The sequence below is a fragment of the Geotrypetes seraphini genome, chromosome 1, assembly GCF_902459505.1.
Source record: "Geotrypetes seraphini chromosome 1, aGeoSer1.1, whole genome shotgun sequence".
Taxonomy (NCBI): domain Eukaryota; kingdom Metazoa; phylum Chordata; class Amphibia; order Gymnophiona; family Dermophiidae; genus Geotrypetes; species Geotrypetes seraphini.
Genome location: NC_047084.1, coordinates 335,457,605 through 335,483,147, shown reverse-complemented (window position 1 = coordinate 335,483,147; position 25,543 = coordinate 335,457,605). Strand labels below are relative to the sequence as shown.

Below are 25,543 nucleotides of genomic sequence, written 5' to 3'. Positions count from 1 at the left end.
GACTGAGGAAATGTCAGAAATTTTTTACGTCTAAGCTGCGTCCACTTTGAGACATCAGGAAAAATTGCAATTTTGTGATTGTAAAATTCAACACTTTCAGTTCTATAAGAGGCGAAGAAGAGCTTCTTTATCTTGTAAGAAAACAAAAGTTACTAGCAAAGTAGCTCTCGCTGAAATCTCAATCCGTGAAGATTCTAACATCCCAGTGAGGTCTAATTCTCCGGGATGGATAGTTGACTTGTCCTTATCCTCTTCAACTATATTAAGATAATATAGTTTTTGCAATGGTGGCATATTTGTCTCTGAAAATTTTAAAACTGAAGTCAAAAAAGAATGGAAAAGTTCTCTCGGTGATAATATTCTAGATACAGGAAAATTTAGAAGTCTCAGGCTTAAATTTCTATTTGCATTTTCTAAATTTTCAATTTTCCTGATCATTAAGTTTTTTTCTTTCATTTGAGAGTTTGATACAAGTTTTATTTCAGAGACTGTCTTCTCAATATTATCCATTCTAGTTGCTTGTTGTTGAATTTTCCCTTCACAGTTTTTAATTTGAACTGCAGTTTGTTGAGTTGAGGAAATAAATTGGGAGCATACCTGGTGAAGGCTCTCCATGGCTCCCCACAACGCCTCCATATCCACCACTTTTGGCTTAATCAGGGGTTTCAGAGGTTGAAGTGGAGAAGAGACTCCATTTCCCACACTCGTTGTCCCTGAACACCTCCTCCTCCCTCTGCCGTTTGCTGGTAACTCGGCATAGCTTGAATCACCTCCGGGGTCAAAGGCAGCATCATCGGGTCCAGCAGGGATTCACTCCCCGACGTCTCCCGTTGACCCGCGGGACTGCCCGACATCATCCCGGGACGGGGAGGGATCGCAGGACCCAACGGGCTCAGCGAAAAGTCACTGTCCAGCTCTGAGGTCTGCCCCCCTCGGAGCACGGATTCGCCCAGACCAAAGGGAACAGCAAAGGCAGAGGAAGCCGGGAGATCGCTCCTCTGTTTCCCCCTGCGCTTCGGCATTCCTTTAAAACAGAACTGGTAAGTCAATCTCGGAGAAAAAGTTTAGAACGCCAATGGAAGGGGAGCTTCTCACGACACGTCTATCCCTGACTCCATCTTGGTTCCACTCCCGTCGAGCCCTGTTATAAGTAATATGCGTATCTTCCCTAACCAGGCTCATGCATTTATATGAGCCGTATGTCTGGTGTAAGTGACTCTGCCCATGTTATACAGATGAATTAACATGTTACACTAGTATTCTATAAAGGAAAATAGGTGTCTATATATGTTCCATTTATTGAGTAGGCTCCTATCAGGCACCCAGTTATAGAACTGCTCCCCAAAAGAACAGGAGTCACAAATGCTTAAGAAAATAGCTATGGTCTCCATGTACCAGCCCAAGCAAAGGGTTCTCTTCATCTGTTTTTGGATAGCTGCCAGGCCCACTTAAGCCATAAAGCACAGTTACTTACCGTAACAGGTGTTATCCAGGGACAGCAGGCAGATATTCTTTACGCATGGGTGACATCACCGACGGAGCCCCGGTACGGACTTTTTAACTAGAAAGTTCTAGTTGACCGCACCGCGCATGCGCGAGTGCCTTCCCGCCCGACGGAGGAGAGCGTGGTCCCCAGTTAAGATAAGCCAGCTAAGAAGCCAACCCGGGGAGGAGGGTGGGACGTAAGAATATCTGCCTGCTGTCCCTGGATAACACCTGTTACGGTAAGTAACTGTGTTTTATCCCAGGACAAGCAGGCAGCATATTCTTAACGTATGGGTGACCTCCAAGCTAACAGAGAGGGAGGGGGGATGGTTGGCCATTAGGAAAATAAATTGTGCAACACAGATTGGCCGAAGTGCCCATCCCGTCTGGAGAAGGTATCCAGACAGTAGTGAGTAGTGAACGTGTGAACTGAGGACCAAGTGGCAGCCTTGCAGATTTCCTCGATGGGCGTGGAACGGAGGAAAGCCACAGAAGCAGCCATAGCTCTGACCTTGTGGGCCGTGACAGCACCTTCCAGTGAGAGACCGGCCTGAGCATAACAGAACGCAATGCAGGCAGCAAGCCAGTTGGAAAGCGTCCGTTTAGAGACAGGACGACCCAGACGGTTAGGGTCGAAGTACAAAAAGAGCTGAGCCCTGGTACGGTCAAGGTAGTAAGCAAGGGCACGCTTACAGTCCAGCGTGTGCAATGCCTGTTCCCCAGGATGAGAATGGGGCTTAGGGAAAAAGACAGGCAACACAATGGACTGGTTGAGGTGAAATTCCGAGACCACCTTGGGAAGGAATTTAGGATGGGTACGCAGAACCACCTTGTCATGGTGAAAAACAGTGAAAGGTGGGTCGGCAACAAGTGCATGCAGTTCACTAACCCTCCTGGCAAAGGTGATGGCAATGAGGAAAAGCACCTTCCATGTAAGAAATTTGAGCGGAGTTGTGGCAAGAGGCTCAAATGGGGGTTTCATGAGGGCTGATAAAACCACATTCAGGTCCAAGACGATTGGAGGAGGCTTCAGAGGTGGTTTGACATTGAAAAGGCCTCTCATGAACCGGGAAACCAGGGATGAGCCGTGAGAGGTTTTCTGAGGATAGGCTCATGAAACGCAGTGATGGCACTGAGGTGGACTCTGATGGAGGTAGACTTGAGGCCAGCGTCGGACAGAGAGAGCAAATAGTTCAGTACAGTTTCCACCGCCAAAGAGGTGGGATCGTGGTGATGTAGGAGACACCAAGAGGAGAACCTGGTCCACTTCTGATGGTAACATTGGAGGGTGGCCGGTTTCCTGGAGGCATCCAAAATACGACGGACAGGCTGAGACAGATTGTGTGGAGAGGTCAGCCCGAGAGAAACCAAGCTGTCAGGTGGAGCGAGGACAGATTGGGATGCAGTAGAGACTGATGCTGCTGTGTAAGTAGCGTAGGAAACACAGGGAGAGGAATGGGCTCCCTGGAGCTGAGCTGGAGCAGGAGGGAGAACCAGTGTTGGCGAGGCCACCGAGGGGCAATGAGAATCATGGTGGCTTTGTCCCTGCAGAGTTTGAATAACGTCCGCAACATCAGCGGCAGTGGAGGAAAGGCATAGAGAAACCGATCCGTCCAGTTGAGAAGGAATGCATCCGGGGCCAGACGATGAGGAGAGAAGAGTCTGGAGCAGAACTGGGGTAGCTGATGGTTGTGAGGAGCTGCAAAGAGGTCCACCTGAGGAGTGCCCCACTGAGCAAAGATGGAGCGGAGTGTGGGAGGATCCAGAGTCCACTCGTGAGGTTGAAGGATGCGGCTGAGATTGTCGGCCAGGGAATTCTGTTCGCCCTGGATATAGACAGCCTTGAGGAAGAGACTGTGGGCCATGGCCCAGGTCCAGATGCGGATGTCCTCCTGACAGAGGAGGGGAGATCCGGTGCCGCCTTGCTTGTTTATGTAGTACATGGCGACTTGGTTGTCTGTGCACAGGAGAAGAACCTGAGGGTAGAGAAGGTGCTGGAAGGCCTTGAGAGCATAGAACATGGCCCTGAGTTCCAGGAAATTGATGTGATGTTGACGCTCCTGAGGGGTCCAGAGTCCCTGGGTGCGAAGATCTCCCAGGTGAGCTCCCCATGCATAGGGGGAGGCATCTGTGGTTATGATCATGGAGTGAGGGGGTAAATGAAAGAGTAGACCCCTGGAAAGATTGGAGTTCAACCACCATTGAAGAGATTGCTGAAGAGACGATGTCACAGAGATGGGATGAGAAAGAGGATCCGTGGTCTGTGACCATTGGTTGGCTAGAGTCCATTGAGGTGTCCTGAGGTGGAGTCGCGAAAGAGGAAGCACATGGACCGTCGAGGCCATGTGGCCCAGGAGGACCATCATCTGCTGAGCTGGGATGGAATGATGAAGGAGCACCTGCCGACAGAGGTGGAGCAGGGTCCGTTGTCGGTCGGAGGGGAGAAACGCCCTCATCAGAGTGGTGTCGAGAACTGCACCAATGAACTGAAGTCGCTGTGTGGGAAGTAGGTGCGACTTGGGGTAGTTGATCTCGAACCCCAGGAGATGGAGGAAAGAGATGGTGTGTTGAGTGGCTTGTAGCACAAGCGGAGACGTAGGTGCTTTCACCAACTAATCGTCCAAGTAGGGGAACACCTGGAGGTCGTGAGACCTGAGGAAGGCCGCCACCACAATAAGGCACTTGGTGAACACCCTGGGTGATGATGCGAGGCCAAAGGGTAGCACTTTGTACTGATAGTGATGGTGCTGTACCTGAAACCGCAGGTAGCGACGTGAAGTCGGATTGATTGGGATGTGAGTGTAGGCCTCCTTGAGGTCTAGGGAACATAGCCAGTCGTGTTGAGAGAGAAGAGGGTAAAGCGTGACAAGGGAGAGCATTCTGAATTTTTCCTTGACCAGACACTTGTTGAGGTCCCGGAGATCGAGGATGGGACGGAGGTCTCATGTCTTCTTGGGAACCAGGAAGTAGCGGGAGTAGAATCCCTTACCCCTTTGGTCTGAGGGTACCTCTTCGATGGCATTGAGAAGAAGGAGGGATTGGACCTCCCTCAGGAGGAGGAGGGATTGGGAGGAGTGAGAAGCAGACTCTATGGGAGGATTGTCTGGTGGAAGAGTCTGGAAGTTGAGAGAGTAGCCGTGGCGAATGATGTTGAGGACCCATTGGTCTGATGTGATGACCTCCCAATGGCTGAGGAAGAGTTGGAGGCGTCCTCCGATAGGCTGAGGAAGAGGCAATGATGGTGGGAGGCTGGCTATGCCCTGGAGAAAGGAGTCAAAAGGGTTGAGATGGTTTTGACGGAGGGAGAGGCTTGGCAGGCTGATGAGACTGGGAACGAGCCTGAGGTTGGTGCTGGTGACGGGGACGGCGAGGCTGCTGCTGAGGCGGGTTGAGAGGTCTGGCCGAGAACCTGCGTTGGTAAGAGGACTGCTGTCTGTAGGGGAGAGCAGGCGGAGTCTTCTTTTTGGGTTTGACCAGAGTGTCCCACCTAGTCTCGTGTGCTGAGAGTTTCTGGGTGGTCGAGTCCAGGGATTCCCCTAAGAGTTCGTCACCAAGACAAGGTGCGTTAGCCAGGCGGTCTTGATGGTTAATGTCGAGGTCAGAAACTCTCAGCCAGGCCAGACGCCGCATGGCAACAGCCATGGCAGATGCTCTAGAGCAGTGATTCCCAACCCTGTCCTGGAGGAACACCAGGCCAATCGGGTTTTCAGGCTAGCCCTAATGAATAAGAATGAGAGAGATTTGCATATGATGGAAGTGATAGGCATGCAAATTTGCTTCATGCATATTCATTAGGGCTAGCCTGAAAACCCAATTGGCCTGGTGTTCCTCCAGGACAGGGTTGGGAACCACTGCTCTAGAGGTCAGCTCAAATGAGTCATAAATGGAACGTACCATGAATTTCCGAAGTTGGAGCAGACTGGAAATTTGTTGTTGGAAAAAAGGGACCTTACGTTCAGGAATGTATTTTTGTAAGGAGGAGAGTTGTTGCACCAGATGTTTCATATAGAAGGAGAAGTGAAAGGTGTAATTATTTGCCCTGTTGGCCAGCATGGCATTCTGGAAAAGGCGCTTGCCAAATTTATCCATCGTTTTGCCCTCTCTGCCAGGAGGGGTGGAGGCATAGACACTGGAGCCCTGAGTTTTCTTTAAGGTGGACTCCACCAGGAGAGATTCATGGGGCAATTGAGGCTTGTCAAACCCCGGGATTGGAATGACCTGGTACAAGCTATCCAGTTTGCGAGGGGCCCCGGGGACAGTGAGGGGGTTCTCCCAGTTTTTATAAAAAGTTTCCCGTAGGATGTCATGGACGGGTAACTTAAAGAATTCCTTGGGAGGTTGCTCAGAGTCCAGGGCATCGAGGAAAGCCTGGGACTTTTTAGAGTCGGACTCTAAAGGAATGGAAAGAGCAGTCGACATCTCCCTGAGGACTGCTCAGGCTTTGAACCGGTGTCAATCGTTGAGGGTTCCTCGTCCATCGAGGAAGCTTCTTCCTCGGTACCGTGTGGGGATTCTTCCCATAAGTCAGGGTCCCTGATGTCGGGGTGTGCACGGCGGGTCATCGGTGTGGAAGGCTCGGCATGGCGGGTCTTAGAGAGAGACTTGCCCGAGCGTACCGAGGCGGTACCGGGAGAGGAAAACCGGTGCCGTTCCTGGTACCGGGAAGGGTCGGCATCAGAACGGGCCTGTACCGCAGGTTGGGAACGGTGTGGTTCAGCCGAGAGCACCGGCATGGATGTGTTAAGCGGTACCGAGGGGGTCGCCACCGATGGAATCGTGCGAGGCTCGGACAGGTCCTGCACCAGAAGGTGTGAGGCCAGCAGTGCCGGCAACAGTTGTTGGAGTTGTTGCTGCAGCTGTTCCTGTAATTGGGTCTGGAGTATGGCCGCGATGCGGTCGTCCAGGGGAGGCACCGGTACCGCTTTTTTCTTTTTCGGTACCATAGGTGCCGCTCTACGCTCCGGCGATGAGGAGGCCGATGACGAGGCACTCACCGATATCGGAGCGGAGCGTTTGTGGGGTCGGTGCGGTGCCGGAAGAACCGGCGTCGCAACCGTGGCAGGAGGGCGCTCAAGGGAAGTGGAAGGCTTCTTAGCCGGCTTACCTGGGGCCAGCGACCCCGAAGAAGGATCTGGCATCGTCGCGGCAGGTTCCATGGCAGATCCGGTGCCGAAGAGAATATTTTGCTGGATCTGCCTATTTTTCAATGTGCGCTTTTTAAGAGTCGCACAGCGGGTGCAGGTGTCAGCCCGATGCTCCGGACCCAAGCACTGCAGGCACCAATTTGTGCGGGTCGGTGAGAGAGATCGGGCGTGCACACCGCTGGCACTTCTTAAAGCCCGGTTGAGGGGGCATGAAGGGAAACACGGCCTCCGCAAAATCGAAGCCGGAGGCCTGTATGGTGGCAACAGGCCCCGCCGGGGCCGGGCGTAAAAAATAAGAAAACTGGACGAGTTTTGTTTTTTTTTTTTAGAAATAAAAGCAAAGGAATCCGAAAGGAAAAAAAGTAAAGAACAAGAAAAAATACGTGAGCGGGAAGGCAGAAAATAGTTTTTCAACGGCCGTTGAAAACACATGCGTCTTCTTCGCTCCGCGGAAATGAAGAAACTGGGGACCACGCACTCTTCCGTCGGGCGGGAAGGCACTCGCGCATGCGCGGTGCGGCCAACTAGAACTTTCTAGTTAAAAAGTCCGTACCGGGGCTTCGTCGGTGACGTCACCCATACGTTAAGAATATGCTGCCTGCTTGTCCTGGGATAATTTAATGTACAGCACTGTGTGCATTTGGTAGCGCTATAGAAATAATAAATAGTAGTAGTAAGGAAATTTCTTAGGACAGGTTTTTCTCAGTTGAAGTAATGTACTTTGCCTTATATGACCCTGCTGCTCCAACAAAGATAATCTTTTTAAGCCCAAAGCTATAGGAAAGATTCTGCACTGAGGGAGCAGTTGAAAACCTCATCAATTTTTCTCCTTAATGCAATTGGGAGCAATTCAATAGTCAGCTACTTTGCATGTGATCTGTATGCTGACCATGCTTACAGTTTAGTTCAATGATTTTATTGCAAATTAAGAACATAACTTAAGAACACAAGAATAGCCATACTGGGTCCGACAAATGCTCCATCTAGCCCAGTATCCTATTTTCACAGTGGCCAATCCAGGTCACAAGTACCTGGCAGAAGCCCCAAATAGTAACAGCATTTCATGCTCCCAGGACAAGCCGTGCCTTCTCCCATGTCTGACATAACAGCAGACTATGGGCTTTTCCTCCAGAACTTGTCCAAACCTTTATTAAACCCAGCTATGCTAACCGCTGTTACAGCATCAACTGGCAACGAGTTCCAGAATTTAACTATTCATTCAGTGAAAAAATATTGCCTCCTATTTGATTTACACATACATTCTTGTAACGTCATCGAGTGCTCCCTAGTCTTTGTAATTTTTGCAAAAAGGGAAAAATCAATACACTTTTACCCATTCTACACCGCTCAACATTTTGTAGGTGTCAATCATATCCCCCCTCAGCTGTTTCTCTTCCAAACTGAAGAGCCTTCACCTCTTTAGCCTTTCCTCATACAAGAGGAGTTCCATTCCCTTTATCATTTTGGTAGCTCTTTTTTGAACCTTTTCTAATTCTGCTATATCTCTTTCTCTTTTAAGATATGTTGACCATAATTAAATGCAATATTCAAGGTGAAGTCACACTATGGAGTGATAGGTTATGTTATGTGTAATCTTATATCCCACTGAATCCTCGCAAATCAGAGTTCTAGGCGGGTTAGAATCATATTTGCTACATAGATTTATGTAGAGACATTATAATAATCTCAGGCTTATTTATCATCCCTTTTCTAATAATTCCTAGCATCCTGTTTGCTTTTTTTGGCCATTACCACCACACACTGGGCATGAGATTTCAGCGTACTGTCTACAATGACACATAGATCTTTATCTTGGGTGCTAACTCCTAAGGTGAACCCTACAATCTGGCAACTATGATTCGGATTATGCTTCCCAATATGCATCACTTTGCATTTCTCCACATTAAAGTTTATCTGCCATTTGGATGCCCAACTTTCCAATCTTCTAAGGTCTTCTTACTATTTTTTTCCCAGTCCATATGTGTTTTAACCACTTTGGGGGGGGGGGGGGTATTTCAATGCCATTTTTCTTTTATAAACCAAACAAGCATCACCCAGATACTTGAGTATAGATTCACAAAAAAAAAAAAAAAAAAAAGATTTGGTAATTTATACAAAGTAGGGAAACCCCCAACTAGAAAACTTAACAATTATTTAGTCCACAAAATATATATAGAAGCAAGATAAGGAAAAATTTAAGAGGCAAATAAAAAATATGATATTTACCAAAGGAGATGGCAAAAGAAGAAACAGTTGATAGCCAGTTCGCATTACTCAGTTGGAGGGACAATAGATCCAATAACAACACCCCTACCTTCTCTAGCCACAATAAATTCCATCAATTGTTTAGGCTAAAAAAAAAAAACCCCGAACATTTTTACCACCATAGGTCATTCAGCCTTTTGCAGGAAACTTCAAAACAAATGTAGCACCTAAAGAAAGGACTCCAGGTCTATAGGCCAAGAAGTTCCTTCTTCTCTGCTGTGACACTAAAATATCTAGAAAAATACGTATTATAGAGCCTAAAAATTGAATATTCATATGTCTGAAATAAGTTCAGAGGATAAATTTTCTGTCAAACTCAGGGCAAAAGTCATCACAAGTGTCGTCCTTTCAACGATCACTTTAAGAGAATGTTCCAAAAAATTTGTCAAATCAATTTCACCTCCAGTATTCTCTGTTCTACCAGTGGATGTAGAATTAGTTGGTTTAGGTTTGATGGTCAGATATTGTGCTCTTAGAATAGGTGGCAAATTATCAAAAGAAAACAATAAAACTTCTCACAAATATCTACAAACCATCTCAATAGCAGAGATTACTGGAGACCCAGGAAAGCTTATGTCTCAAATTATTTTTCCTTTGGAAATTTTCTATATACTCCAATTTTTTTTTAAATTACAGATCTTTCTTTAACCATTTCTAGTTGTAAATCTTTAACCTGTTTGATCTGTTGCTCATATTTTTGGATAGTCTTACCATGCTGTTTCAAGGTTTCACTGTGGACATTCATCCTAGAGCTAATCTGACCACAATCATTTCTCAACACAAGTACCGCTTTTTTCAAGTAGGAGTCCATGATGTCTATTGCTCTCCAAAAGGCTTCCATATTTACATCGGCTGGTGTCACCAACTCTCCAGAGTGTAAGGAATCTACTCTGGATTCTTTCATTTCTTCAATCCCCACGCTGGAAACAAGTTGAGATAGACACTAAAGAATGACAGTCTCTGCTATCCAGAGCAGATATTGTGATTTTATAATGCCTCATTCCACCAATGCATAAGAGACAACCTTAGTAGTGATGTCACAATGGCTTCATTATCCTATACTTGGTTCAAATGAGAATCAAAGTATGAATGGGCACAACCACTGGCCCTCAAGCCTTGCATTGAAGAATGCTGGTGTAGAAGGACACTATAGAATGACAAGGGATAGTTTACCGTGGTTAGCCACGGGGACGGGAATAGTGATGAATTTTGCCACCGTGTCATTCTCTAGTGCCCATCTCCAAAGTAGGCGTGTTTAGGCGCAGAGAAGGACTTGGGCACGATTCTCTAAAGGACTTGGGTGCCAGGTGCCTATAATGTAGGCCTTTAAAACCCTGACCTACATCATAGGTGCTAAGTTTTAAGTTAGGTGCAATTCTGTAACAGGCGCCTAAGTGTGATTAATAAGAGATAGGCACCTATATTATCTTTTTAAATACCATTTACAGAATTTCCCCCTTAATGTGTTAATAGCACAGTAAACTTTTAAACAAAATTAATAATTTTAACTACATTTGGAATTTTTTTAAACACATCAGAATATAAAAGCAAAAGAAAAGTCATATTAATCCTTTATCTCTTCCAGCACTGAATAGCCTCTAAAAACTGTGTCAAAGGTGAGGGAAGCTGGAGGGAGCAATTTAAAAGGTCCACCAATGGTTAGACATATTTATTTACTCAATTTTCTATACTGTTCTCCCAAGGGAGCTCAGAACGGTTTTACATGAATTTATTTAGGTACTCAAGCATTTTTCCCTGTCTGTCCCGGTGGGTTCACAATCTATCTAATGTACCTGGGACAATGGGGGATTAAGTGACTTGCCCAGGATCACAAGGAGCAGTGTGGGTTTGAACCCACAACCCCAAGGTGCTGAGGCTGTAGCCTTAACCACTGCACCACACACTCCCACCAGTAATGAATAGTGGGGCTGCTGAAGAGCTTGAAGGAAAAGCTTAAAAGTTGAAAAAAAAGTTTAAAAAGATATTTTGTTTTAAAAAGCCTCAATTTCATTTCTTCGATTTTCAGCTTTTTATTTATTTATTGATGAATGATCCAAATAAAACAATTACACTACAAACCGTTCTCATGTCATCATTAATCTTCCCCAACATCTTTTTTTTTTTTTTACATTTTTCATCCTTTTCCTTAAACCATGTTGCTATGGTTTGCAGCAGTCCCACTGTCCCTCAGAGTTGTCTAACAATTAATTTTTCTTTACATTGCATCATTTTGACAGGCTCTTCAGACTTTTCTTTTGCTTTTCAACATCATAGCAACGTGTTTTCTCTGCATGGCTAAGAGCCTGTTCTTTTTTTTTTTTTAAACTTTATTTATGTCAACATGAAACAGTGTACAAATAAGGGTCAACATTCATTGAAAGAACACAGCAACAGGAGCAAAAAACCCAAAACAACAAAAAAACAAAAACCATCAAAACAGTGAAAGAGCACCAAAGCACAGATCAAATGCACCTGCATCAAGTTAAACATTTTTTGTATTTTCCACCCAAATCCCTCCTCCCCCTCCATGACCTCCCTCCCCCTCCCAGAAGCTGCGGAGTGAGGCTTATAAGAAATCCAGAACTGCTGCCAGAGAAGCATAAGCAGCCAGCGGGGGCCCCCGCTCCGAACACTGGAAACACTACCAGATCGCCATGTCTTAACATGTTATTAAGCCAACATTGTAAGGCCGGAGGCTCCTCGGCCATCCACATCTGTAATATAGCCTTTTTCACTAACAGAATGTCCACCATAAGAAAGTGGCATTCAGCATCACGGTAGCCCTGCTGCTCCAGTTCGGCAGGAAGACCCAACAGAAGAATCCGATATGACCTTTCATACTGACTCTCTACTACCTGCCACAGCACCCTAAACACCCCATTTCAAAAAATAGACAGGGTTGGACATTCCAAAAAATGATGTAACAGTTCCACGGCCAGTCTTGCATTTAGGGCAAGAATCATCATCCCATAAGCCCATCTGTTTTCCCCTAGATCTGCTAACATAAGCATTATGGAGGAGTTTGTATTGAAGCTCCTGGAGGCCTGCACTGGGACCAAGGGAAGCCGCCAGGGTGAAACTCTGAGCAATATCGCTTGTCGAAATCTCCTCCCCCAAAACTGTCCCCCCAAAATCTACCCAGACCAGGCCATGATCTGACACCACAGTGTCTTCAATATCAGTGGCTCTGACGAGAGTCAACAGGGACTGAGCTAAAAGAATCGAGTCCAAGCGGGCGTGGGCCTTATACACCTTGAGTAATGGGTAAAATTATGATCCTCCGGGTGGAGGACCCACCAAATGTAAATTCAAGTTCACGCATCAAAAAATTCACTCCCTTCTCACCTGCCTCCTTAGGGCGCATTCTTGGGGGGTTGCAGTCAACTGTGGGGTTAAACGTGATATTAAAATCGCCCCGTACAATGAGGTGGTAATCTTGTCCCCCAGTTAATTTGGCTAGTAAGATGGAAAAGAACTGATGAGAATAGAATTGGGGGCATAGCTGGAGCACACCGCAAATTTACTCCCCATCACATGATATATCTCTCCTCCGAGTCTTGGAGCACTCTGTGGGTCGAACAGGACAAATGTTTATGGAACAACAGGGATACCCCACGCTGCCTTCCAGTGAATGAGGAAGACACCATCTTATGGTGTCATGCACCCAAAAGAATTTACTTGACTATAGGAGTGGGCCTCAGAGACCTGAATGTCAGGCTGTAGACTACTAGATGAATTTGCAGATCTTTGTCTCAATCATCGGCTCAGACCAAGTCGTTGATCTAATTTTTGTTTCTTTTAAAAAATTTTTTAACTTTTTTTATATATAAATATTTTTAAATTTTCAAATATGCATAGTAAATCATTTAAAGATAGTGCATATAATTTGACACTAAGACGTAAAGAATGTCATTGGATCTTTACTTTAAATTCACTAGCCCCATATGGGCTTAACGACAAGATTGATTGGTCTGCCTTCTATTGAGTAAATTATATAAATCTCTTTTCATACAGCTAACAAACTTTAGCTACATTTAGAATGCAATTTTCATTGGCTCTTGAAAATGATGATGTAATCCTAATACTATTGGATATTTAAATGTCGGCCTTTCAGCCGCGGTGCCATTTTGAAAGAATTTCAAAGCCATGCAGAGAGTTGTGCTCCGTGAGTAGTTGCTGTGACTACTTAGTACCACTTTTAAAGTTTGTTCTAGAAGTTTGTGTTGAATAATATGCTATTATAAGCTAAAATTGCCATTTTCTCAACATTTAGGTTCTAAGTTACTATCCCCTGACAAAGCCTAGCAAGGTGAAACGGAGGCCCCGTCGGGTTTTTCTAAGTGGTGCTGACAATCCTCAACGGCATTCACTAAGATAAGTGCTTTTTCAAATTATATGCACTATCTTTAAATGATTTACTATGCATATTTGAAAATTTTTAAATATTTATATATAAAAAAAGTTAAAAAAATTTTCTTAAAAGAAAAAAAAATTAGATCAACGACTTGGTGTGAGCCGATGATTGAGACATAGACCTGCAAATTCATCTAGCAGTCTACTGCCTGACATTCAGGTCTCTTGAGGCCCACTCCTATAGTCAAGTAAATTCTTTTGGGTGCATGACATCATAGGGTATGTTTTGATTGTTGGATATTTATTTGAACACCCTTTATTGTATCTGCTTTTTTGAAGACACTATCTTCCCTACCCAACCGACCTTCAATCGCAGATGCTCAGCCTATTTGAGGTGAGTTTAGTCGTTTGCAATAGGCTAGGACTTTCGATCGCTTAACTAGGGAGTGCAGGCCGTTCACATTAAGGGATGCTATGCGTACACTATCCAGGCCAGGTATCCCAAGGAAACAAAAGATGGTGGGTGACATGAATCCAAAAAACAAAAACACACAGGGAGTGGCCTCCCAGCCGAGCCTCCTCCCAGATGTCATGGCAGAACAGTATGTTATACACTCAAACCCCACACTGCGCAAGCTTCCCCCCACCCCTCCCCATTACTAATACCCCCCCTTATCAAACCCCATCCTAGCCCCTATCCTCCCACTACCATCACCCCCACCCCCACCCCCACCCACCTCATTTACAACCACAACCACCAGCACAGCTACAACCCTTCCCACTCGGTCCCACCAAAGCCCTAGGCCCACCAACAACTCCCAACTCACACAACAGCCATATCACAGGCAACAGTCCCATCCAAAGAACATACACCCCCTCGACCGCCTCCATACAGTATCGTAATCAAAGGAACCCTACTGCACACAAAAAGAAACATTTACAGTCTCATGGCAATCTGGCCCATAACATGCAGTAGAAAGTGTACAGGAAGTCACTCGTGCCGGGGCCTACCATCTTGATCACTCCGGCCTCTTCAAGACAATTACAATAGCTGGCTACAGACCGGATCTCTTCACGAAGTGGCATCACAAATGTCTAGGACCAAAACCAGGTGTCCATGGTCAAAATCTTTATGAGAGGTAATCTCTTGGGCCCCTGCACAAGAATAGGATAGCCATCACAGGGGCACATCCATGCCCATTCAAGCACAACAGTAAGAAACAAGGGAAAAAAAAGCCAAAACAGTAACAAAAGTTAAAGAGCGCCCCACAAACCTGGGAGACAAACCCGGAGCCTCCCAACGCACTCCACCAGTCAGGAATAGGCACTCTTTTGTCGCAAGGGCCAAAACGAATGAGCACCAACAGATCCAAGGTAAGGAAACCAAGCATTTCTTTAATAAGACATTAACTATTTTTTCTGAGGCCCTCGAAGTGCCTACAAATCCAAAATGTGACCCTGAAAACAGTTTGAATTTGAGACCACTTCTCTAATTCAAGCTCCGACACACAAAACACACAACAAAAAATGAACACCACTCAGCAAGACATGAACACAGCTGTGAGACACTGATATACCAAAGTTATGAAACCTTACCGAGTTGTTTGTACAGTGCTGCAAGTGTGTGTGTGTGGGGAGGGGGGGCAGGGCGATATCGATCTTATTACTTCTCACAATAATAATTATTATATAAATATTTCCCACACCACACAAGAACACTGCTGTACACACTCAGGATCAGGCTCACACAGACCTCAATCGCAACAGCCTAAAGGGACTGCTGTGTCCACGGTGCGAGTGGTAGGTCGAATTTCCCCTGAGGCCATGCTTGCGTACTCCTAATCCTCACAGCAGGTCTTGTGTTTGCAAGTAAATTAATTTTTTTTACAGAATTCTTTTAAAATGAAAAGGAGCAAATTTTCTGGAGTGATTGTTCTGGAGAAAGGAGGGTTTTTAACAAGAGACCCCAAACATGCAACTGTGTTTGTAAGAAATTCAGTTTTATTACACAAACTCTCAAAACATGCTTATTAACTGTTTTCCTATTTTCTTTCCCAACAACTATTCAGGTACTTCTCTACCTGTTCTATTTACAGGGTTTCACTTTAAACTTTCAGCAGGTAAATATTCAATTTCTTATCCCGTCCCAAATAAAAATAATAATAGTAGTGTGCACACTACTATTGTAAAAAGAACCTTTGACTTCAAGCCCACTGCAGCTTTCCTGCGTTGGAGCTCACCATTGACACTAGGAATGCTTGGACAATCTTTGCAACTTCCAACTAAAATCACAAACTGGAACTTCTGGAATTGCTGGAACTTCTGGAATCACTGGGCCTTCCGATCAAAATCTGGTGCTGGAACAATTGCTTTGTCGTACCTACTGCCTGACTCAAAATAAATCAACAAGGCAAAACCTTAACTTCTTTATGTTCTTCTTTTGACTTCTTGTGTTTGCTAGCTATTTCTCGAAAAATAACTTTAATTTAAACGATTCCTTAACTTTTCCAGTAACAAGTGTGCCACTCACTTTTTCCACTTGCATTCAGTCTCAAATTAATAAACACTGTCTCTTTAAGAGATTTTAAAAGAACCTGCTGCATTTAGAACACTGCACAGCACTACTCAGTGTTTTGGAATCTTCACCAGCACAGCTCAGTTTTTACTTCTGCCACAGTACTGCAGAATTCTATTTTATCTGTAACTCTAGAAAATCCCTTTTAAAAACTCAAATCAGAGGAATTCTTTCCATCTCATCCATAAATACTCAAAAGTAATTATTTTCTCAAATTCCCTTTTAGAAAAACAGCTAAAATAACTTTTCTTTACCTCAAAGTTATTTGAATTAAATTTCCATCTTATCTTTTTATCTTCTCAGATACTTATAAAATCACTTTTTAACACCACACATTAAATTATCCTTTAGTATTCAGATTCTAACCTTTTCTCAAGCAATCTGACTTTTAAAAACAGACATTCACACACTCTCCGAAGATTCACAAACCTTTTCATACTTCTTCAGCCAAAAACATTAACAAACTGTCCTCTATTAACTATTTCCTAACACACTCTGAGGATTGACAAACCTCTTCAGGCACCCTCATACTTCTCCAGTCAGCTAGCAACAACCTGCTTCAACTAGCTCCAATCTCCAACTGGCTACTGCAACTGACTTCTGCTTCTGTATACTGCAATTGACTTTTTTTCAAAAACCAACATTTACTTAGAACTTATTCAGATAATATTCCATGGATCAGCTATTCATCTCTCATACACATGCATATTCTGCAATAACTACATGCATACTTATCAAAAATATATGCATTACCCACATTTTTAGTTATTTAAACACCAAAAATGTATTTAATTTTGCACGTAACCTGAATTTAAGTAATTAAACAGCTTTTTACCTGCTTGCTTTCTTGTCTCATGCCAGAAGTAATGGATGGAAACAACCAATCAAAACACTCCTTTTCCCTGCCATGAGCTTCAGAACTCTCTACTGCTCTTATATAGATTCCATGCACGTGCACACTAACCTGCCTAACTGGCACTTTTTCGGAATGCTCACATGCACATTATCTCCTGGAATTCTCACAGGCATTCTCTCAGTGTTCCATGACCTGTTCAAGCCTAAATAAACTTTTTCAGTTTTAAAAATAATAAATTTTTAAACTGGTTACACTGCCAACGTAAGCGCATGGTGGCAAGTTCTTGAACTTACTTGTCACACCTTGTATCTACCTTTCCTCAGTTCAAGTGGACCATCTCCTCCCTCTTTCTTCTTGTTCCCTCTCTTCCATCCATATGCACAATCCCCTCTTTATCTTCCCCACCCCTCAATCCATGTACACCATCTCCTCCCTCTCTTCCATTCCCCTCCATTCATGTGCACCATCTCCTACCTTTCTCCCCCCTCCCCTCCCTTCCATCCATATCCCCCTTCTCTTTTCCCTTTCTCTCCCCTCCATCCATGTACACCATCTCCTCCTCTCTTCACTATGCATTTGGACCATCTCCTCCTCCTCTCTTCTCTTCCCCTCTCCTCCATCCAGTGTCACTCATCTGCATCCCTATTGAAGGGACACGTATCAAGTCCTTAGGCCTTGTTTTCAAGCTGTAAAAACCAGGCCCTGTTTGTCTTTCCTTCCTTGAAGAGAGTACAAGGACATGTATGTTTAAACAGAGATGTTGTGAAGTGAATTCAATTGTTTTGTTAAGCCGTATTTACAGACAGATTTAGATTAGAAGCTCTGCTGGTTAAGGCTTTTTCTGACCCTCTGTGGACTTCAGTCTCCAGATAGAAAAATGCTGATGTATTTAAAGTTTCATGTGACCTGTGTCCATATATGGTTTGTGTTTACGTCACATGCTGACACATGCTGACAATACTGATTCGTGTAGAATGATATAAAAAGAATGTGAAGCTGATATTAAAGCGGACATGTTTTGGAAGATGATTTCTGGTCTTTAAGATATGTCCCCAGATACCTGACTTCCAAATGACAGAGACAGAGAAAGTATGGGGCAGGAATTGGGACCTAAATCCTTTTCAGTTGGGGGGCACGTCCGCGATGGGCAGATGATATCACCAATATTTTGTGAGTATTTCTGAATTTTTTCTGTTCTTTAATACTCACTAGGTAGTGGTGACCTGTACCCACCCTTTATTTTAAGTTCAAGCTTTGGGTTCTATTATGGAGTTTTTTTGGGAAAAATCTCGGGGTACTTTCGGTAAGCGCCCCTCGTGAATATAAGCAGCTGCCATTCTTTCGGGAAGAAAGCACAGTTACTTACCGTAACAGGTGTTATCCAGGGACAGCAGGCAGATATTCTCACATGTGGGTGACGTCATCCACGGAGCCCCGACGCGGACAGCTTTTCAAGCAAACTTGATTGAAGATTTCAAGTTTGCTAGTGCTGCACCACGCATGTGTGTGCCTTCCTGATCCACTAGAGGGCGCATACCCACCTCATGGTCCTCAGTTCAGATAGCTAGCAAAGAAGCCAACCTCGGGGAGGCGGGCGGGTTGTGAGAATATCTGCCTGCTGTCCCTGGATAACACCTGTTACGGTAAGAAACTGTGCTTTATCCCAGGACAAGCAGGCAGCATATTCTCACATGTGGGTGACCTCCAAGCTAACCAAAAAGGGACGGAGGGAAGTTGGCAATCCAAGAAAACAGATTATGCAAAACCGACTGGCCAACCGGCCGTCGCTCCTGGACAGAGTATCCAGGCAGTAGTGGAAGGTGAAAGGATGAACCGAAGACCAAGTGGCAGCCTTGCCAAACTCCCCGACAGGCGTCGACCTGAGGAAAGCTACCGAAGCCGCCATCACTCGGGCTCTATGTCCTGTGACTCGACCCTACAGTGCGAGACCAGCCTGAGCATATGAAAAGGAAAAACAAGCAGCGAACCAGTTGGACAAGGTGCGCTTGAAAACCGAGCATCCCGACCAATGAGGGCGAAGGACAAAAAGAAAAGAGGAACCGTCCAAGGAGACTGACGAGCATTGAAGACAAAAAGCCAACGCCCTCTTACAGTCAAGTGTGCGAAGCGCCACCTCGCCAGGAGGCGAGTGGGGCTTCGGAAAAAAGACGGAAAGAATAAAAGAAAGATTGAAAGGAAAGGCCGAAACCACCCTGAACAAGAACTGGGGTGGAGCACGCAGGACCACCGCGTCCCGATGAAATACAGGAAAGACGGGTCCGCAACCAGAGCTTGCAGCTCACTGACTCTGCGAGCAGACGTGAGAGCAACCAGGAATACCACCTGCCAGGTGAAGTAAATCAAAGAGCCTCATCAATGGAATCAAATGGAGGTATCCCAATTGAGCCAGGAACACACAAAGATCCCAAACCACCAGAGGGGCTTTGAGCGGAGGATGTACAACGAAGAGATTCCTCATAAAGCGGGAAACCGTCGGATGGACGGAGAGCAGCGTCCTATTCAGCGACCGATGAAAGGCAGCAAATGCACAGATGTGGATTCGAAAAGATGTAGATTTGAGACCAGACCGAGCCAAGTGCAACAGATAATCCAGCACTGAAGGCAAGGAGGCCGAGAGCGAATCCATGCGGTGCTCAGCACACCACGCAGCAAATCAGGACCATCTCTGGAAAAAGCATCGCCGAGTGGAGATCTTTCGAGAGGCCTCGAGAAGACCCCCACCGACTGAGAGAAACAGAAGGAGGGAGGCACGTTGCGAGGAACCAAGCTGCAGATTGGAATGCAACAGAAACCGCAATACTAAGACAGCAGAGAACGGGAACATAGGTAGAAGCTGAGTTCCCCGATACGCTGGAGGAACCATGGCCGCCAGGGCCACAGAGGAGCCATCAAGATCCTGATGGCGCAGGCAGACAATCCGAGTACAGGGAGGGAACGCATAGAACCCGCCCATTCCATCGAGAAGGAAGCATCCACCACGATGCGAACTCGGTAGAACATCCTCGAGCGATCTCGAGGCAACCAGAGAGTGAGGGTTCAAGTGAACAGAACTACCTGTTGGGTTCCCCACCGAACATTCATATGCCGCAGTGTCTGAGAATGGAACAACCATTCATGCGGCCGAAAAGGGCGACTCAACGTGTCCGCCAGACAATGCAGCACGCCCCGGAATACACCGCCCAAAGAAGAAGCAGTGATGTAACCCCCACTGCCATTGACAAAAGGCTTCCCCGCAAGGAACAAGGAACCTGTACACCCTGGCTTGGTCACCGAATACATCGCCAGGAGAAGTCGGGACGCACCAGATCACGGTATTGCCAATGGCCTGGAGTTCCAGCAGATTGATGTGGCTGCGACAGGCCGCACCCGACCAAGGACCCGAAGGCCGTCGAGATGCACCCCTACGCCAATGCCAAGAAGTCCATCGGCAGACGGGAAAACGAAGAGGTGGCCCCCCAACGAAACAAGCGTGTCAAGGAGGGCGACACCTCAATATGCTGGGAAGCGGGATCCCGATCCTTTCATCACTAAGATGCTCGGGTCCAGCGGGGAACATGAAGATGAAACCCGGCGAACCACGGGACATCCACCGTGGAAAACCCCTGCTCCCAAAAGGATCAGCAACAGGTCGGCCGAGGCCGAAAAACCGCTGAGACACCAGCCGACACAAGCGCCGACAGGCCACCTGCCGAGGCAGAGGCAGAAAAGACCGAAGGCAGACCGAGGACAGAAGGCCCACCTTCCGGCATAAACCAACAAGGGCCTCCTCTGAGGCCGAGGCAAGGCTCCAGGTCCGCCCCTACGGACTCCCGAGACTGGGGCGGGCTGAGATAGACCCACTCCCATACTAGAACAAGTGCAGGGCACGAAAGGCCAGGACCAAACGCAGATGGGAGGATGGGACTGCCCGACCGACCGAAGGGAGGCTATACTCCCGGTGCGTAGACACGGAGACACCGCTCCCGAAGGGAGTGGAGGAATCCCCAGAAGGAGAGCAGCCCGGAGGCAATGCGAGAATAGACGAAAAGACGGCCCGAAGTCGCCGAAGCCGGCAGCCAACCCCAAACCCGGCGCTGCAGCAGCTATTGCGGCTGCTGCGAAGGAGGCCGAGATAACATAAGAAGGGTCTCCAGAGAAGGAGTCCAAACCACCAAGGCAGACGGGATGAAGCCAAAGGCGTCCCGATAGGCGAAGGACCTGTTGCGAGCTGAGAGGCGGTTAGTGGACACCGCAAGAGAGGCCTCAATAAGCGCAGAACTCACGCACGTAAAAGCGGCGAGACGCGCCTGGAGGCTCGGAACCTCCGCCACCCACGGCGCCAAGCGAGAGGCCGCATGGCGGGAGCAATAGAGCCGGAGCAGGGAGAGAGGCTGAACCCTCTCGAACCGGAGCTGGAGACGCCCAGGGGCAACCCCGGAGTCGACACCGTGGCCCAAAACCAGCCTCTGCCGCGGTAACAGCGACGTTGCTGCACTAAGCCACCGTCGACTTCGAAACACAAGGCCATAGCCCCCCAAAGGGCACAAAGCCCCAAGCGACGTCAAGTCACACGCCCCCCTCGACGGTGCGAAGCCTCGGCAACGATGAGGCACAGAGCTCCAGCCGACGATGAGGCCCCCAGCCTCAGTCGACGTCGAGGCGCAAGCCTCAGGCGACGTCGAGCACAAGCGTCAAGAGACGCGTAGCACACGGCCGCAGCTGACACCGAAGACACCCAACCTCCGCCGACATCGAGACCTCCCGCCCCAGTCGACATTGAGGCAGAAATCAATCGAGGCGCCCAGCCGCAGTCTACATCGAGGCGCAAGGCCCCAGGCGGCGGGGAGGCACCAAGCCGAAGCCGACGTCAAGGCAGCTGCAGTCGACGGCGAGGCACAAAGCCCCAGTCGATGTCGGGGCACAAAGCTCCAACGACGTCAAGAAACGAAGCCTCAGGCGGCGGCGAGGCACCAAGCCCCACACGACGGCGAGGCACCAAGCCCCAGTCGACGGCGAGGCACGAAGCCCGGTCGACGTCGAGGCACGAAACCTCATTCGACATCGGGGCATGAAGCCTCCGTCGACTTCGAGGCACGAAGCTCCAGTCGACGTCGTGGCCCGAAGCTCCCGCCGACGTCGAGGCACATCGAGGGACAGAAATCAGCACCGTACCAACGAACTGGTAAGAAAGGTGCAGCAGTGCGCTCCATAAGGGCAGCCTCGACATGAGTATTCCCATGGAAGGAGGCATGCATTGAAGGTCTCGTAGAGGCGGGCACGACTGCACTCAATGCCTCCGTCGACGTCGAGGCACGAAGCCTCAGTCGACGTCGAGGCAGGAAGGCTCAGTCAAGGTCGAGGCACGAAGCCTCAGTTGACGCCTAGGCACAAAGCCCGGTCGACGCCGAGGCACGAAGCCCCAGGTGACGTCGAGGCACGAAGCCTCAGTCGACGTCGAGGCACGAAGCCTCAGTCGACGTCGAGGCACGAAGCCTCAGTCGACGTCGAGGCACGAAGCCTCAGTCGACGTCGAGGCACGAAGCCTCAGTCGACGTCGAGGCACGAAGCCTCAGTCAAGGTCGAGGCACGAAGCCTCGGTCGACGTCGAGGCACGAAGCCGCAGTCAAGGTCGAGGCACGAAGCCGCAGTGGACGCCGAGGCACGAAGCCTCAGTCGACGTCTAGGCACGAAGCCTCAGTCAACGTCAAGGCACGAAGCCCCAGTCGACGTCGAGACACGAAGCCTCAGTCGACCTCGAGGTACAAAGCCTCAGCTCCAGTCGAGGGCGAGGCACAAAGCCTCAGTCGAGGGCGAGGCACGAAGCCTCAGTCGACGTCGAGGTACAAGCCTCAGTCGAGGTCGAGGCACGAAGCCTCAGTCGAGGTCGAGGCACGAAGCCCCAGTCGAGGGTGAGGCACGAAGCCTCAGTCGGCGTCGAGTCACGAAGCCTCATTCGAGGGCGAGGCACGAAGCCCCAGTCGAGGTCGAGGCACGAAGCCTCAGTCGACATCGAGGTACAAAGCCCCCGTCGAGGTCGAGGCACGAAGCCTCCGTCGAGGTCGCGAAGCCCTCGACGACGTCTAGGCATGAAGCCTCCGTCGAGGTCGAGGCACGAAGCCCTCGATGACGTCTAGGCACGAAGCCTCCGTCGAGGTCGAGGCACGAAGCCCTCGTCGACGTCTAGGCACGAAGCCTCAGCCGACGTCGAGGCAAGAAGCCCTCGTCGATGTCGAGGCACGAAGCTCCAGTCGACGTCGAGGCACGAAGCTCCAGCCGACGTCGAGGCACATCGAGGTTCCGAAGTCAGCACCGTACCAATGAACTGGTAAGAAAGGTGCAGCAGTGCGCTCCATAAGGACAACCTCGTGAAGAGTATTCCCATGGGAGGAGGCACGCTTTGAAGGTGCCTGGAATGCCTGAGACTCAGCCGATGTCATTACCGAGGTAATGCAGCTAAAAAACAAAAGGAAGAAAGAAGACTTACCAGGGATCGAAGTCCGATTCCAACGAAGGAACAAGGGTCCCGGCCATCCTGCTCACACGAGGTGAGCCGAGAGAGGCCAGGGAAGCAGAAAATACAGCTACAGCCAAATGAGGCCTAGCTGCATGGCTGAGGCCCAAGAAGGGCCTGCCGGTAGAAACACAATAAAAAGTCCGTTTTAAACATTTTTTTTTTTTTTAAACAAAGAATATACACGATCAAGTAACAACGCACAGCGACTCCCTAACAAAATAAAGAAGCCGCGGTGCTAGAAAGGCACATAGAAGAACGGAGAGAAGAGAGACAGGGCTTTCTGGCTCCGCGGAAAACTAAGAACTGAGGACCATGAGGTGGGTATGCGCCCTCTAGTGGATCAGGAAGGCACACACATGCGTGGTGCAGCACTAGCAAACTTGAAATCTTCAATCAAGTTTGCTTGAAAAGCTGTCCGCGTCGGGGCTCCGTGGATGACGTCACCCACATGTGAGAATATGCTGCCTGCTTGTCCTGGGATAATGAAATTATTTATAGAACCCCCTGCCCACTCTGTCATTTGTAAGGTTAAAACTTTTATAGAGTATAAGATTTTATTGTCTCTTATTACTGTACCTCGCTTATAAAGGTAAGATAAGCGAATATTTTTGCATTGTTATATTGGTTTTGTAATGAGTCATAAAGGCACTTAGGATACTCCAAGACAAATGAGACTTGTACGGCTGTGTGTATGTATGACATTTTTCCTTCAGCTCACATTACCAATCTTTAATACTGAGGTAGGACGTGCTGTTATGTGGAATGAAGTGAAAGCGCTGTTTGAATCAGTCTAAGATCTTTCCTTCGCAGCTTGTATACAAGCAGCTTTCATTATCAGGATCCGTGTATGAATGCTTTTGCTCCTTCCCCCAGACTTCTCTGTTTGGGCTTCCACTGACCCCCTATAGTGCTTCTTTGAAGTTACTCATTCTTGTTTTTATCAAGCAGTAAGGTGAGATTCCACTGCTTGTCTCTTGACTTTTCTCCGGCATTATCAAAACCACCATCTCGTCTTATAATACGCCCATCGCTCTTGTTGTCAAAGCTGATGGCATTCCCCGTTTCGTCCTAGATTTTAGGGCTGTTAGTGTTTTGGTAATTCTCATTGCACTTATGTTTCTTCCACCGGCAGCCAATGATTTTTTTTCTGTCATTGTCCTAAAGAATGTTTTATTTTAGTCCCTGTTGGTGAGGCTTTTCAGCTCTTTTTTTGCCTTCACCTTTAAGCAACAGTATACCTAGTGTGGAATGTCCTTCGGGCTATTCTACAAGTCATGCACTGCCCCTCATGGTCCTATTCTCATTTTGTACAACTTTTTGTGTTCCATAATTCAGGAGACCTGTCAGGCTGATAGTTTGCACCTTTTATAATGGTTGTCTGTGTGTGGTCACAAGGTGTCATGAAATAAACTGCACTGGTGTAAATCTGAAGTGAAATACCTGGGTTTTGTCCTGTCTCATGGTCAGAGGAAAATCTGCACTTTCTGCATTGCTGCTGTTCTGGGTCTGCCCCGCCCAGCTACCAAGAAAGACATGCTTACTTTTCTTGCTATGATTGGTCACTGCCGCCAATGGATCTCTGCTTGTTCCTTCTATGACCAGATTTTGAGACAGACCCTGGTTTCTGAAATGACTGCTCTTATCAGATGGACTTATGAAATGTTGGACAATTAAGATGTGCTTTGGTTTCTAGCTCAAGTTTGGGTTTTCCTGCTTATGCCCACATGTTTTATCTCTTTGTTTGGGACTATTGTAACACCATGAAGGGAGAACATGGCGGTAAGTTACGCTCTGTTGCCTTTTTTTTTGTGTTATTTAATATTTATTGAATTTTTCAATATAATCAAGCATAAAACTTGTACAGAAAGGAAATTCAGCATGAAATTAATACAATTGAAAAGATATATAAAAGAATATCAAATATAAGCATAAATTTCTACTCAAGTCCTCAATCAGATCCAAGAGGGGTAATAGGCGAATCAAAGAAATTATATTTAAACCAAGCAATAACTAGTTGAATGAGATTAAAGCACCCTTTCTTAAACTAAGCACTTTCTTTCTCCAGAGGTGCAGTTGAGAGAAAGGTTGTCAGTTGAGATGGCTCAAAGAAAACATATTTATGAGAATGATAATTAACAACACATTTACATGGATGTCGCAAGTAAAAGGTCGCCCCCAGAGATATAACACCAGGTTTCCTTAACAAAAATTCTCGTCTCCTTCTCTGTGTATCCCTAGCCAAATCTGGGAACATCTGAATTTTACAACCTAAAAATTCTTTGTATTTATTTTTAAAGAAGAGTCTCAGCAACCAGTTTTTATCTGGTGCGAGAGCTACTGTCAAAAGTAAA

At 47.1% G+C, this 25,543-nt stretch overlaps 1 protein-coding gene across 7 annotated transcripts in view; it reads right to left on the bottom strand.

Moving 5' to 3' along the window:
• GPRIN3 (GPRIN family member 3) overlaps positions 1-25,543 on the bottom strand; it is a 187,673-nt gene that overhangs the window by 106,651 nt on the left and 55,479 nt on the right. The window contains exon 1 of one of the 7 annotated variants that reach the window (XM_033958922.1): positions 14,844-14,873. The exons of the other annotated variants lie outside the window; for them this stretch is intronic. The gene's annotated coding sequence lies outside the window, so the exon portion shown is untranslated. Of the gene's footprint in view, positions 1-14,843; positions 14,874-25,543 lie in introns of those variants that run through there. 7 annotated transcript variants of the gene reach the window in all.